This window comes from Erithacus rubecula (genome assembly GCF_903797595.1).
Source record: "Erithacus rubecula genome assembly, chromosome: 6".
NCBI lineage: Eukaryota > Metazoa > Chordata > Aves > Passeriformes > Muscicapidae > Erithacus > Erithacus rubecula.
The window spans coordinates 709,414-725,925 of NC_136688.1; the positions used below are offsets into that span (position 1 = coordinate 709,414).

The 16,512-nt window shown below is 39.3% G+C and overlaps 1 protein-coding gene across 1 annotated transcript in view; it reads right to left on the reverse strand.

Moving 5' to 3' along the window:
• Positions 1-8,532, reverse strand: part of EHF (ETS homologous factor) — a 39,164-nt gene extending 30,632 nt beyond the window's left edge. Inside the window, exons 1-2 of the mRNA XM_079307896.1 lie at positions 8,471-8,532; positions 53-275 (exon numbers count right to left, since the gene is read on the reverse strand). The gene's annotated coding sequence lies outside the window, so the exon portion shown is untranslated. The remainder of the gene's footprint in view (positions 1-52; positions 276-8,470) is intronic.
• Positions 8,533-16,512: the final 7,980 nt, after the last annotated feature.

Consider the following 16,512-nt stretch of genomic DNA (forward strand, 5'->3'; position numbering starts at 1 on the left):
ATTTTAAAGGAAGTTCATTTAAGAAAAAAAACAAATACCCCAAACACCTTACCTCATTTAGCTGCAGATTCTGGAGTGGAAATCCTGAACTGAGGCAATGGGAAAACTGTCTACAGAACAGTAGGTTGGGTAAGCACAGGTACTAGGTTATGTCAACTAAAGACTCCCAGGAGTGAAGATAAATGGATGTGATACTAATTTTAAAACATTTTGCTGAACACTCAAGCAGCCAATAGGGGAATTCCTTAGGTCACTTCCTGTTCATTTGATTGGATCTGCAACGACAACAAGCAAGATGAGGTTGAGAGCGTTTGCATAAGGCCAGCTCAGTCCTCGGCATTCAAAGAGAACAGGTCTAACCGGGTTACACGCGTGGCTCCAGAACAAAAGAAAAACCTGGTAATGGATGAGGGATTGATCTCTTTGTAGTTGTTTTTTTTTAAGACCATCCCTTCATTTTTATTTTATCTTTTTAAGTTGAGGTTATTTCAGGTAGATAGGGAGATCATGTTTAGGATGGGGATAAGTGAAAAGCAGGAATGTCCTAAATTAAAATTATCTGGAAATTACATTAGGAGATGGATGGTGTGGAACAACCCTGTGCTGGAAGGGAGGTAGGCTGGGTGAGCCCATGTGATGGGCTCAATCCTTTCTTTTATATATTGAGAATCCTGAAGAATGCATGAAATGGGGATTTATTGGTCTTTCAGCTTCTCTGGGTACTTGAGAGTAGGTAAGAAACAGAATGAGGAAAAAAGTCATCAGTGTGTGGGTATATGGGGTTGAGTATGAAAGTTCAGCTATATGCAGGCTAGCAGGGCATAGAATCAGTAGATGTGCTCAGTCCAAAGTTTTCCTTGACCAAGTGTGAGTTACTTCTCCTGCCTACAGCCATGAACCTGAGCAGGACACCAGGTGCCCAAATGAAAATAGGAAGCCTCATCTGCTTCTCACAATTTCAATAGCCAAAAAAGGCACCAACCTGGAAGCAGTTAAAAATGCACTAAATGTGAGAAGGTTCTGAGGTTTCATTAATTTGTATGCATGAAACAAGAAATGCTAAATATTATTATTCAGTGACTGTTCAGTGGTCTGTGTGAAGTGAATTTTCTAGTCTTTGCTCATTTTTGGTCCCAAATCTCATCATAAATCTTCCCCTGACAGATGCTGACAAGAGTTCTCAGTGCTAGATTTAGCAAGCACAGGGAATGAATTGTCCTTCAACATCCAGAGATACTATTAATTATTAATCAAGGCTCATTGTCAATGTAGGGAAAATATTTCACAAATCTTATTTATGCTGAACCTGATCTCAAGATAAATAATGTATCTCAGACTCGAGGAATGTCACCTTTGTTCCTATCATCCACACTAACATCAATTAAAAACTAAGTTCCTTCTGTTTGCATAGGTAAGGTGCACCTGTGTACAAGTGTTTCTTGGGAAGATTCAATTATTTGTCACTCAGGTTAAGTCAAGTTCCATGGCTTCCATTGATTCTTACCTACCAAAGAAAGTTGTCCTTGAGGAAGAAGAAAGACTGTAAATACCCATCTTGGAGAGCTTCATTGTTTTGCAGTTACAACACCAAGGATTGAGGTTGTCCCTACAGACAACTAGGCAGCTAGTTTGATAGGCCTAGCACTTACAAAATTTCTCTAAGCATTCATGTCACTAAGTCCAAGTATTTACATACTAGGTCATGTCTTGGTGAGTATTTATAGCTTTCATCATAAAAATAATGCCCTAGCAAAATATCAGCGTGAATGATCAGTCCAGAGCAGGAAAAGCTAAGAAGCAAAGAACTATCAAGCAGTAAAGAGCAGTTTCCTTCCCAGAAATGATGCTTTTAGAAAGAAGCCCAAGTCTTACATTATGCCACTGAGCAAAACATGAGAGATTAAAGAATTACACTGAAATACATCTTATCTATATGCAGCAGAAGCACCACAGGAGGATGTGACCACTGGATTTCTATATAGACAGGGAAAGCAGAATTTTGCTATTGCTAGAAAGGCCATCAGCAGAAGCAGAAGAAAAATGGTTCCAATGTGGTGCTGAGACTGGAATGTCACTTTCTGTTTGTGTGACTGTGGGCCTTTTCTGTTTCAGCTCCTAAGGGCAGAGACAGCTTTGGTTGCTAAGATGCAGAATACTTCCAGACAGACAAAAAAGCACATTGTACCAACAGGTCTGGACAGGGTGAAGCTAGCTTGGTCGGCACACCAGCATGCATTATTTATTACTATTTTCAAAGGCAGGGTGCCACACAGGGTGGTGGCTCCCTAAATTTACTGCCCTGCCTGGCCAACTATGCTGCCCCCATGCTCCCAAGTATGCTTATTGACACTTACATGTGGTTCAGCACAGAGAGGATTACGGGTGGCTTTTGGAGACAGCCAGGCCTTTCCCTCTGCTTATCCTTCCTTAGCACTGCAGCCACAAAATTAACATGAATTTGGTCCCCACACAGTTCTAGGTGGCAGAGAAAACATTAAAAACTTTATAACTAGGAACTTGGAGGTCAAAATCACAGTATGGCAGAAGTGCCAGCGCAGATTCCCAGAATTAATTTAATTATAGCCATCAAGGATCAAGGAAATTACCTAAATCTGTCTAGATTCTTAAATTGGCGTCTCTTACTGTAATGAGTGACACCTGATGGAAACAGAGAACAAATGTATGGTAATTTCTATTTTTTCATTAATATTAATCTCTGCTTCATTTGTTAAATTCCAGTGGAATATCAAAAGCTGAGTATAAAGCTGATATGTAGGTTAGTCATGCCAAGCAATTTGAGAATATAGAGCATGAGATTCCTGCCTTCATTCTGCTGCAACAAAATCAGAAGTGATTCATATACTTTCATGGAAAATAATATGCTTTCTGCAAAAACATCACTAGAAAAGCCAGAAGAAATAGGACAGATACTATTTCCAAGCTGTGTTTTTGTTACAGGCAAAGGCCACCTGTTACTAAGGTTGCCCATTACTTAGTCTTGCAAGACCTTGTAATTTTTTCTTCACAGTTTGCTAAATTTTAGCCTTTAGCTCTTCAGTTAAATTGAAATTCTTTGCCATTAACATTTGCTGTGCAGCAAAATTTTGAGTAATTGTCATCCGTACTAGTATATGTTTTTGTGACAAATTCAAAAAGGCTAAGGAAAGTGCTGCACTTTGTATTTATAGTAAGAAATATTAGTGCCTTTTCTTTGGAAAGCTCAGGACCCTTTATGTTTGAAACACTGATTCTAACAGGCTGTCAAGAGTGTACTGTTTACTATTCCAAATAAAATCCTACCAAAGTTATCCAGTTTAAATCTTATCAACAGATCACAGAACCACACAAGGAAAGGCTTTGAAGGGGTCTCAGTGGGTCTTCTGGTTCAACCTTCAGGGCCATCTCAGAACACATAGCACAGAATCGTGTCCAGATAGATCCTGAATATCTCCACTGAGGGAGGCTCCACATCCTCTCTGGGCAATCTGTTCCAGTGCTTGTTCACATGCTCAGTAAAGTGATTCTTCCTCATATTCAGATGGAGCTGCTGTGCATCAGTTTCTGCCCTTTGTCTCTTGTCCTCTTGCTTGGCACCACTGAGAAAGGCCTGGCTCCATCCTCTGACACCCTCCTGTCTCATACTTACAGACATTGATAAGGTCCCCTCTGATTTGTCTCATCTCAGGGCTGACTGTCTCAGCCTTTCCTGATAAGTGAGATGCTCCAGTTCCTTAATAATCACTGTAGCCCTCTGCTGGACCTGCTCCAGGAGCTCCAAGTCTCTCTTGTCCTGAGGAGCCCAGAACTGGGCACAGCACTCCAGATGTGCCTCCCCAGGGCTGAGCAGAGGGGCAGGATCAGCGCCTGTGACCTGCTGGCAGTGCTGTTCCTAATGCCCCCCAGGATCCCTTGGCCTTCCTGGCCACTGCTGGTCATGGACAGCTTGTTTGCCACCAGCACCCCCAGGTCCTTCTCCCCAGAGCTGCTTTCCAGGAGCTCAGCCCCAGCCTGTGCTGGAGCAGGGGGTTATTCCTCCCCAGGAGCAGGACCCTGCACTTGCCTCTGTTGAATTTCAGAAGGTCTCTCTCTGCCCATCTCTCCAGCCTGCTGAGGTCCTTATGAGGGGCTGCACAGTCCTCTGGGGTGTGAGCCACTCCTCCCAGCTTTGTCTGCAGTGAACTTGCTGAGCAGGCTTCTGCCCCTTCCTCCAAGTTATTGATGAATTTGGTAAACAAGTATTGAACCAGTATTGAACCCAGGGGGACAGCACCAGTGACAGGGCTCCAACCTGACCCTGTGCTGCTGATCACTCTGGGATCTGACACGGCCAGTTCTCACCACACCTCACTGACCATTTATCCAGCTCACACTCACTGAGTTAATCTACAAAGGATTTGTGAAGGACAGTGTTGAAAGCCTTGCTGAAGTCCAGGGAGGCAACATCTACTGCTCTCCACTGAAATTGTAATCCACGTGATGGATTCACAAGGCAGAGCCTTGTTCCCTCAGCTTTCTTTTGCAGCAAGTGTTCTCCACTTCCTGGCTTTACAAGGCTTTCCTAGCAGATAAAAAAGGCTATTCCTGTAAATCCACCAACTTGAAAAAACAAACTTTCCAAAGAGTCCTCCATTTGGTCCAGCAGCTACTCTCAGTACAACTGGCAGAGGTCTGTAGGGGGGGCAGCTAAAGGCTTTGTTCATGGGATTAACCCACAGGCTACTCCATGCTGAAACAGCCATCTCTGCATGCCACTCATTCAAAACCTAGAAACTGCACACAGGGAGCAGAACTAAGAGAACATTATTAACATTGTGACAGGTTGGGAGGTGCAGTACTTAGGGCACAGACTAGAGGGGTACTCATTCCAAGGGAAGCTACCCAATACTATGCATACAGGGAGTGGCCCTGAGCTGTATTTGCTGCACATGAATCAAACTTGTGCTGAAAACTTCTGTTCATTTCCTCATGAGTTTTCTTATGCTGTTCATCCACATGGTATTTTAGGTATTATAGCTAAACATGTACTTATAATGTAAATAAACATTTAATATATGTAGATTAGTGTATTACATTGTACTAATGCATTAGCACTAACATTACAGTATTAGCACAAAAACCTTTATTGATCTTTATGAATTCCTAGTGGGGTAAGAAAATAATTTATTGTCTCTATTTTAATGGACAATCCTTAAAAGATCAAGACAAAGGTGTGTATTAATTCAAGGTATCTATTGTGAGCTGCCTGAGCAGCACATATTTAAAACACTTAGTATTCTATAGTTATATAAAGTACTGAAAGCACAGGTACCTTCATTCTCATTTCAGATCTTAGTACTTAGCAGTTCTGTAAATCAGACTCCTTTTCACCCAGAAAAGAAGAAAAAAAAATGAATTTTTTAAAAGATACTAGCAAATATTGGCCTGAGTCTAGAAAACAGCCTAAGCATTTTGTCTGCTTTTTTCCAGATGTAATCAATCTCAAGAAAAATCCATTACAGTTCTGCCAATCATTGTCTAGATAAATGATAAGTAAAGAAAGATAAGGATGTTGGCAATGGTCACAGCAGAATATGAGCTTTGCAGACAATTCTGTGAAGATTCAAATTTTAAACCAATACAGCTACATATTTTAGTATTTCTACAGGTTCTTCACACACATAATAGTCAGCAAACAGACCCCAGCTTTCTGTTAGTTGATCTGATAAACTGAAAATCATTTAGTAACAAAGTTCCTTGATTCTGTACGTTCTCCTCAAAAGAAGGATGTATCCTGAAAATCCAGATATGCCTCAAAAGGGGTACTAGATAACCTGATGAACAAAAGGATAAAAGCAAATACCCTCAAATTCCTTTCCCAGAAATCCATCTGCCAGCCAAAAAATACCATTTAAGCACCACTTCTCCTATTGCTGGAGAGCACCCTTGCCACCTTGACCCTTTGGCCTCCTTGCCACACAAATCAAGAGTTAATTTTTTTTTATTTTTAACATTGCAGTGGTTTCTCTTGTCATGCCAGTCTAAAGATGCAGAAAAGGCAAAATCAAGTCTGCATCTGTTAATTGAAGGACTTGCAGGAAAAAGTTACTTAAGAAACTTTGCAAAGAACACTGCAAAACTATCCATTCTCTGAGAGATTCATAAGAAAAAAAAATAGACATCTGAACTGAGAAATAGAATGGGGATAGGGAAGAAAGAAAAAAACAATATAAATAACATATTAAGTTTTCCATGGAAAAGATAAGGGTAATAAATGGCCAGAATGAACTGTCAGGGCAAACACAAATGGCTTATACAAATACTGAAAGAAAGAAATGCAAATCCTTGAGATAATATAGGTTTATAATTGATTATTTATTTGTTTTAGTCTACTTAGTGTGTAGGTCAAAGCAACTCAATGCACCATTGTTGCACAAGCCATTGGGAATAAACTGGTATGAGAAACAGGGAGACAAATGTTAATATTAATAAATAATGTCTGTAACAAATAAAAAAATATGTAACAATGAGGAGGCCATTAAATGCAGGGCAGCATCAGTTATGTTTTGCTTCTGGTTTGAAGGAAAAATATTAAAAATTTGTAAGAAGTCAACACTAGCAATTGGTAAGAAACTATTTATGTGATTATCTTTTGCCTATATGAGTTGACACAGTCCCCTGGATTTCTGTGAGATTTTAACAATGTGTATCTAATTGTATTTTTATATAGCAGTGTATACTGCCTTTTCAAACTCCGAAAGATTTAATTTGTTATGAGGCAATACTGACTGTGCAATGATGTCTCAGAGGAAAACTTCATAACTATGCAATAGAGGGTGTTAAACAACAAGCAGGGCAAAATGACCTAATGGATCTTTTCTATCTGTTGTGGTTTGAAACTCTTAGCAAACACTTTGAAGCTGCCAGAAACAAAGCAAAATTATGAGAACATAAAGAAGGCAAACACAAAGTAATGCACAAAGTTTGAAAAAGAAAGGAGCACAGATATCATGAGATAAACTTTTAGTAGGTCTCAAATGCTCCTGCTGTTACATTAATAAACCAGGTCATGATAAAACCACAAGGAATCAGGAGAGGCATAACCATTCCTGGGTATTGCACCTCTCATCCCAAAATTTGGTGAATATAGAAATTGTAGGTAAGTGCTAGGACCACAAAGATAGGAACTGGAGTACAGCTATAGAACTTAGAAAAGGACTTGTGTCATGTGGATACCTTGACATTGTAGTACATCTGTAAGGAAAGTAGGATTAAGCACTGTAAGTAGTGACTGTATTTCACTAGATACAAAATATATCAAACATTTTAGGAAATCTGCAAGTGGGTACATGACTCCCAGACACAGAGTACTGATTCTTATGATGCAGTACATCATTACCAAATTAAACTTTTCCTGGTTTAAGAGTGTTGGATTCTCTAAGAGCCCTATGGAGTCATTTAAAATCTAAATGGTTTGAACATTCCCAAACTTAAAAACTGTTCAGAGAAGAGAATGTGGGTTGAGCTAATCTCTAGATTAGCTAATTGGGTTGTAGGTCTCTAATCTCTAGAAGAGACCTACAAGGAGCGTGCTTCATTTCTATTATATGCTGGGAAAGCAGAAAATTTAAAAATAAGGTCAACAAGATGCTACAAGAACACATTAGAAGTCAATAAAATCTGATTGAAAAAGAATAGCAGGGCCACTTACATGAAGAAATGGGAACTGTTCACACTGTAATCAGCTACTTGCAAGGCAGTCACCCTTGTAATCCATACAGCATGGGAAAATGAAACAAAAATGAGGAGTCAAGGACAACCCTGGACACAATCACCCATATGCAGATTTAGATCAAAAACAGTTTAAGGTCAGGATGGCACAACACATGTCCTAACTGAGAATACAGAGACAGACAAATTGAGGAGCAGAGCAACTGACTGAGAGATTACAAATTTGATTAGTTATGAGGGATCTATAGTAGCACTGCTACTCCTTTGGATTGCTCAAACAGGAATATGCCCAGCAAAGACCCACAACAGCATGAATATGGGGTGCCCAAGATCTTCAATGTGAGTTTCTCAATCTTTGTGACATTGAAGAGCAGGATTCTGGATGAGTACATTTTCGTGCATGTCTGCGTTCATGTGAGTGAGCTTTACATGACTGAATGACTTTGGAGGGGATAAACTGAAAACTTTCTTATGCACATTTCTGTCGTGGTGTATAAATGTAAGCTAAATGAATTTAAAAGAACACATTCATGCATTTGGGAAAGGATATTAAAGAAGACTCCAAGATTTCGGCATTTAGTCAGGCAGTGGATATATCTGCCATTAGGTGAAGTTGGAATAGCTTCACAGAAATGAATGAAGGGGAGTCTAAGAACTATATAGGTACAAAGGACAATAAAAACCCAACCCTTCAAGGTTCAAGTTAGCCTTAGGAGTCATACCAGAACAGATCTTTTGAGGGCATCTCAAAGCAAGCAGCTACCTGCAAGATAGAGATGTGAACAATTCATCGGCGAACTTCCAATCTTTGTGATTATGAGAGGATTTCCTTTGCCAACATCTGAGCAGGGGAGTGAGGGTTAACCCTTGAGCATAGCTATAGCAGGCAAATCTTTCGAAACCAGTTTATCCCAGTTCCAGTAACTACACAATGTTCAGTGCCTGTGAGATGCAAATATCAAGTTTATGATTAACTGTGTTAAAATTCCATGGAACTGCAAGTACTTTTATTTGTTTGTATAATGAAATTGAAACAATGCACCCTTTCCTTACTATGCTTTCACTTTAATAACATTTAAAAGAAAATATTTTACTGGATGCATGTGCTATATCTTTGTATGCCCAAAGAGTTTTCTTCACATCCTTTAGTTGGAAGGGGAGTAAGCACACTATCTGCCAGGGAGTATGCATGTGTGATGAGTGTGTGATCAGGGGGAATAACATCCTGAGGAAGATGAAGGATAGAATAAGCAAATATTTAACACTGACCTCACTGGAAGTCAGCTGGTTCCTACTACAAAAATTGCACTGTGGAGAGGGACTTTTTCTAAGCAGGAAAGAGAGAGGAGTTCAGAGGCCTGGGTTATTCCTCTGGGTTCTGTCAGTGTTTCAGCATTGGCCTCTCCAGGTGTCTCAGTCCTGATGCTAAGGCAGCTACCCCTCTTGAAACAGTGTAATGCTATAAGGATAAATACATTCCTCTTCTTGAGGCATTCCAAGTTTCAGCAGTTATGTCTAGAGATGAAGACTCTGCAGAGTTTATTTGTGATGCCATAAAGGGAGATCTTGCATATACCAGGCTGTGCACCAGACTATTGTGCTAGCACTTATCATGCTAATTAAACTTGAGAGGCACAGAAGTTCAGCCTTTATCCTTGGGGTTCTGCTGCATTAGTATTTGAGGTGGGCTGTTCATACTCCTAATGTTTTCCAGATGCCTTTTACTCAGCAAAGATTTCACTTTTAATATCCTTAAATCTGGCACGTTGCTCCCAGATTAAAGCACATGTACATCACTTTTTCCAGGACAAGGGGCCAGTGTAATTCAGTTCTGTGTAATTCAGTTCTCTCAGTTTGCTCTGAGAAGCTTCATCTGCCTCTTACAAACCAGACTATTCAGTCTGGAAGGTGACCATGTGAACAGTATCACAGGCAGTGCAGTGAGGCACTCTGAATGGAGCTGGCACCTCACCACCCCTGTGTAGGGTTACTATGCAACATTGCATTAGTCAGAATTAATGACTTGATTTATTTAGAAAGAAAAACCATCTCCCAGGTTTCTCCCATGCCCTTTCTGAAATGGCTTTTAGCAGCTGGCATTCTACATCTGTGGGAGGAAAGAATGAGAAGAATTGTAGTGACTTTAGTAGGATTTATTCTGTGGCTTGCAAACTGGGCTCAGTGACCCACAGCAAAACAGCCCTGAATTTCAAAGGAGTGAGTCTCTCCTTGAACCGCTCCCTAAGACAGTGAAAGCCTTGGAGCTGGAGTTGTGATCTCCAGGAAACTCCATCACTGGTCTCATGCCCTGCAGAGATCCTTCTGCTTCCATGCAGGCATATTAAAGGCAGAAATGCCTCTTGCAATCACCCCAGGATTGCCAGGTGGGAATTGGTCCCCTACTGATTAAGGACACAGGTGAATTTATCATGCACCCCCACACACATATACACATTGCAGAAATGCCACTCCAGAGCATACCTGAGAGAAACACCTACTGAGGCTACCAAACCTGGAGGAAAAAATAGACACAGTCTTTCAGTCAATTTCTGTGCTAGGAGATTGCACCATTGCTACTAAAATGGTTTGGATATTCTGTTCTTTTTGCCAAGTACATCATTTAGTTAAGTGGTCTTGATGGTCTAATCTAAATGGGGGACAGACACAAATCTGTAGATCTGAGCATTCTTGCATATGGACAGAAAGAATACAAAAAGCATGTTATTGGATCACAACACAGGAAACACAGGAAAATATGTTAGTGTCCCCAAAATTTACAAAAGAAGAAATGGAATGGAGAAGAAAAGGAAGGAAGTGGAAAAAAAGTGGGGGGGGAGGAACTAGGAGAAGTTTCAAGTTCATGGAAATTGTAGTAATTTTCCATATTTTTTTTTCTCCACCATATATTTGATTGTATTTATTTGCTTTTTATACTTATAGATGGCCTGCAGTGGTCCTTCCTGACCTTAACCATTCTGTGATTTTATAGGACACTTCAGACTCTTGGGGACCTCAGAACGTGTCTAGTTAACCTCCTGTTTATACCAAAGCCAAGTAAGTGATCAAACCAGGTTGCTATAGACTTTAGGGCTTTTTTGTCCCTTTAAAACAGTTTCTTGGTCAATCAAATGTATTTCATTAATTAAAACTACTGTTATAACTATCATTGTAATCAGTCTATCTAGACTAGTTTTAAATGTTCCTCAGAATGGCACTCACACCTCTTCCTTTACAGACTTTACAAAGATTTATCACATTCTGGCCAGTTTATCTGGCTCAGTTTTGCCCCAGTCATGTTGAAAAATATACTCCAGTTATAATCCACTGTCATAATCCTCTCACCATGTCACTTCATTTCTAAACTGTACCTCATATCTTTTTTCACATCTGTAGGTAGAGGCACCATAAAATCCACTGTCCATAAGGATATGAGTTGAAGAAAGCAGCCACCTGTTCATCTGCAATTGTGTGCAGTAAAAAAATAACAGAAGCAAATTCCCCTGAAAATAATGGTTAATTATATGTGAGCCCAACCATTGTTAAATATTACCTTCAGCATTTTTCTTCACATAGCATAGTTGCATAAAACAGATTCCATTCCCAGCACCAGGTCTCATCCCTGGAAAATCAATGGCAGTGGAGGCAGGTAAGCCATGATATGTTCATGCATGGATTCATTGAAAGACACCACAAAAAAGAAATTATACTAGAACTCAAAGGCATATCAGCCATCTTACTATTCCAAACATTCATCATATAAATACTGTAACGTATGAATTTAATGTGACTTTCTAATGGCATAATTCTTCATGGAATGTGATTTGTTTATAATAATAAGAAATACAGAATGTGTCATAGAATCCTGGCGTAAAATAATTTAGTATGCAACTTCTAAGGCAGGAACATAATGTTCCTATTTGCTGTCACTGAACTGTCATTATTAAAATAATGAAAAAGATGGGGGAAGAAGGGGAGAGAGACTGGCAGTGATCTATGAAGCACCATTTGGTAACTATTACTATTCTTTGAGATGCAAGTTGAAAACCACAATCTGTGTATAAAATGAAGACCACATTTTAAAATCACCATCAAGATCAGATTTCAATAGTTTAAAATTCAGAATGAATTTATATTTTATAAATATATATTTTGTAGATATATATGACTGAAATTTATCAGAAGTAACCATTTGCAATATTTGAAAGTGGATAAAAGCTTTCATAAAAGCTTTAAACTATACCATGTTTTTGTGTAGAGAGCTGAGAGCTGATAGATTTATTTCTTCTTCTGACAGAGTACACTTTTAGTAGCCAGGCTAACAGATTCAAAACTTCACCTTCACTGTATTTTTTAAATGCCCTGTTAACATGCACTCCCATTCCCAGTCATGGGTTTCACAGCCTGGCTGCCTGGGAGCAGAGGAAGGAGCCCAAGGAGTGCAGCGATGCTCTGATGATACTCAGTTCAGCCCTGGGGCTGGCTCTACTCTGGGGTGCTGCATTTGCCTACTAAAATCAGCTCCTCTTTACTAATACCCAGTGGTGTCACTACAAATAACCACATCACCTGGCATTTTTCAAATTGTTTCAACTGCAAATTTTATAGACAGATGAGTCCCTTGGACATAGGTATGAAAATAACAAATCTCCTATACGAAAGGACAATAAATCATGACTCAGGTGACTCACTCTCTGCATAGAGGATGGAAAATGAAAGAGTAAGCCCTTGAATAAGAACTGACTGAGACCTGAGTGAGACCAGTTACTGAGATAATTAGCTAAGGTCTTTTCATTTATACATTAATGAACCAGAAGATCAAAGGCTTTGGCTAAGCCTGTAACCACGACTGCAACATTGTCTTGCTATGCAATAATGAACTCATTATTAGCTGCTTTCATAAATTACATGTGGTAGACTATTTTATTTTTAATACTGTATATAAAGCACAAAAACAACTACAATGTTGTTCTAGAAAATTTTAATTGCTAAGCATGAACTTTCATGTAATAAGCACATTCTTACTTTCAGCTGATTGCTGCTACCAATTTTGTCCTTTCACTAGAAATTTCCTGACAGATGGCAAACCTTCTCTTATTTTGTGAAAGAAAGGGGAAATAAGTGACTGAATGACCAAAGTGAACTTGAAGTATGTTTCATCACTCGAGAAAAATCTATAAAATCTACCTCAGAGGTAGGAAAAACAGATTAACGTGCTAAGATTACATAAGATTGAGAAAAGTAAATATTCTAACACTCAACTTCACCCTGTACTTTTCTGCCAGCATGTTTCTGCCATTTAACATATTAGGGACAGATATGTCTGGACCCATGACCACAGAGTTGATGTTTGGCTTTGAAAATTATGTATGTAAGGCTCTGGAGTTGATCTGAGGAAATCTGCAATGTTTTTCTACTGTAGACTTTCTGCAACAGTGAAGGCAGGTTATATGATATTTATCTTTCAGGTCCAGAGCTGTAAACATTGTATTATTTTACACAGCTGCTGGGAGAATAAATGTATAAATGTTCACAACCTGTAGTTGAGAAAAGTTTACAAGCACGCATTTGATTGAAACTTCCAGATAAAATCACAGCAGTTCATGAAGGAAGTTGTTGACTGTTACTCTTGGCAGTAAGATGTGATATGGAGAAAAAATTTTGTCACAAATGGGCAAGTTATTATTATGTGGGCAAGTTAGTATATGCTCTCTTTTAAAATGGCAAAAGAAAGAAAGGTATTTTATCTGTTGGCAAAGTTTCTGATGCAAAAATGGTATATATATTCCCATTTATTTATGACCCACTCAGAAGATCTGACACTGCTGGGGAGAAGTTTAAGCTTAGGCATTAAGCCATCAGTTGCTACAGTAACAGCAATTATTCACTGCTCTGGGACATAGGGTAAACCTGACACATTGATTGCCACCCCCTCCTCTCCCCCCACCCCCTAAATTATTTTACTTAATGATTTACCTTCAAGCCGTTGATCGGATGATTCACAACTCAGACGAAAATAATGGCGAGTGAAATCCCAACATTGAACAGTTTATTCAAAAACTCTTTTAGCCTGGAAATCATCCACAAGGTAACATTTTTCCATGTGCTTCATTAATTTGAATTGCTCTGCAAACTTTTGTCAACCCCCACAGTTCTCACCAGGTATTCACCAAAGCTTTTGTTTCCAGCATGACTATTCATAATGTCTTATTCATCTGTGACCTCAGTAACATGTTATGGTTGTTTTTCTCCCTAACTGGATGACTTGAAAACCCACAAAGAAGAAGGCTGCAGGAACACTTCCACCAAAAATATTCGTGCATGCCAGAGCATGTCATTGCAGAAGTGCATCTAGGTGGATGTTTATGGCTTGTCCCTATTTCACAAACACTATAGTAAACAAAATGGCAAAGCCAAATGCAAAGCCCAGCAAGTATGGTCCTGGGTTGTTATTAGAATATACATTCCCAAAGCTCTTTGAATGACTTGAAAGTTCCCTTGAGAAAGACATGGAGAAACTCATCACTTTAGTAATGTGCAGGATCTGTAAAGTACAGTTCTGGTGTGCTCTTCTTATGTCCTCGAGAGAAAAAGGGATGTGGTTGAGAGACCTTCAGCTAGATGTAATTCCCCAGGAAATGCTCACAGTCTACAAAGATGCTTCAGCCACAGGAACTTCAGTGTCCCAGTGGGTGCCAAGGAGCACTGTCACTGCTAGTGCTGCAGAGTGCCTTCTACACTGCCTTTGGAAGTCTTTTGTAGGGATTTTAGTGATGAATAAGAACTTGGTCTAGACACTGAAATCCTTTTGCTAAACAAACAGAATGTGTACTGTAGTGTCTATGAAAAAAAAAAAAAAAAAAAAAAAAAAAAAAAAAAAAAAAACAAGAAAAGAGGCTCCTAATACCTAACACCCAAATCTAAATGCAGGGGCCAAAGTCAGAATACATGTGCCATCAGCTTCAAGGACACCAGCGATCAATACCATGGCTCCATGCCAGGAGCACTGTCCATCTGAGCTGCATAGCTGGAGGCTTTCTGGAAAACACATTCCTCTTTTGTCACTTCAGCTCTGAATCACAGCTGTTCCTTGGTCACCTTCTGGAGGCAGAGTCCTCTCCTTCCTCAGAGGGTCCTGCTTCACCCCACTCCAGCATTAGCTTCTGTAGCCTGCTAATTTCTGTGCTGAGACAGAACTAAGATATCAGGTTAACCTGCCCCTTTCTTTGTCAGTGCAAGACTATCTTCATTATATATCACACATATATGTGAACCTATGAAATATGAAAATCTGTTTATTTCTGTAACTTTTAGCCCATTAATAATCACTAAACATGAAGAGTGCAAATTGCACCAGCCCAGCAATGGAGTTACGTTTCCAATACCCCCATTTGACTGGTGCAGGGAGGAAGCAGGATCTCTAGACCTGTTCCAGGTCTTAACACTGCCTTTCTTCTGCCTGCCCATGCCTGAAATTGGTAATGAGAAAGCTATTCATTCCTTTGCTCTCAGTACAAAGCATTGTATTAGCTTGCTGTCACTTTGAGTGCTAGCTTATCTCTCTCCACCTGCAATTAAAATGTCCAAGGAAGGGCAGCGCAGTCTTAAACTGTCTTGAGATAAAACCACATTTTGTTGGATTAACTCTTCTGCACACACACTGCACAATTTGCATTCTTGCATCACAAACAAGTATTTCCTGCAGTTCTATTGTCCTATCCTCATCAGAATTGTGTCTATTTCTAAATCAGTTTTCCCACTGGCCACTCAATACTCACTTGGTCCTCTAGCAAAAATCATTCCCAGAGACATGTGAATCCAGCCGTTCTGAATGGGAAAGAAGGAATACCTTTAGCCACAAATACTCTAAAGGGTTTCTTTGGGTTTTTTTTCTCTTGGATAATGAATCATATAAGAGGATAAATTCTTCTAATAATTTTCCTTCTCCTATAAGTGCATCATACTATTAAGGCAGCTGGAGAGTAAAGATGAGAACAGTCCTATGAATTTTTTCCGAAATTAAGCAAACTTCAAGGTAGAAAAAGACCGAAGTGAAATAGGTTTTCCAATCCACACTAATGCACTGATCTTGAGCCATAATATTTACTGTCACTAATCCTTGGAATATTTGCCATAAAGACATGCAATGGTTGTATCACTAATCATAACTGTGGGAGTATGTATTTGCTCCTTTTAGCTTAAAAGTGGATCTGACCGTGAAGGTTGGAACATCCAGGCATTTGAAAATGTGGGACATACAAACCTCACAACAAATTACATGATCTGATGCATCACCAAGACATCAAGGAAAATTAAGCTTAGGATGAGTCTCAAGGTCTATGTAATCAGTCACCATTCCTGCACACAAGCAGACTGTGAAGAAGCTGTTTCTAGGACTCTGCTGCTTGACAGTGAGTAAAGTATAATGCTTTTTGCTATTAAAATTAAATATTTACAACTGCATGTAAATAAGACAAACAGGTAGTGAAAAAACATGTAATCTCAAAAAAAAAAAAAAAAAAGGAAAGTAAAATTTTTACAGTTGAAAACTTTTCTCTTTTTTTCCCATTAAACAGAGGGGGGAGGAAGGAAAGAAATATAATGAAATTTTAGTCAATCTTTTAGCAGAAGTCCTAACTGTTTTTAAGCTAGCTCTTCATCTATGGATGTAAGGACTTAGGTGAACTAGCAACAGCCAGCAGGAGAGAATAGGATGCAGCAGTTACAATGCTTAGGTTTGTTATAGTCATCTGGTTTCACTGAGGTTTTCTTTACTCATTTTAATTCTCTTTTAAATCATCTGTTGTT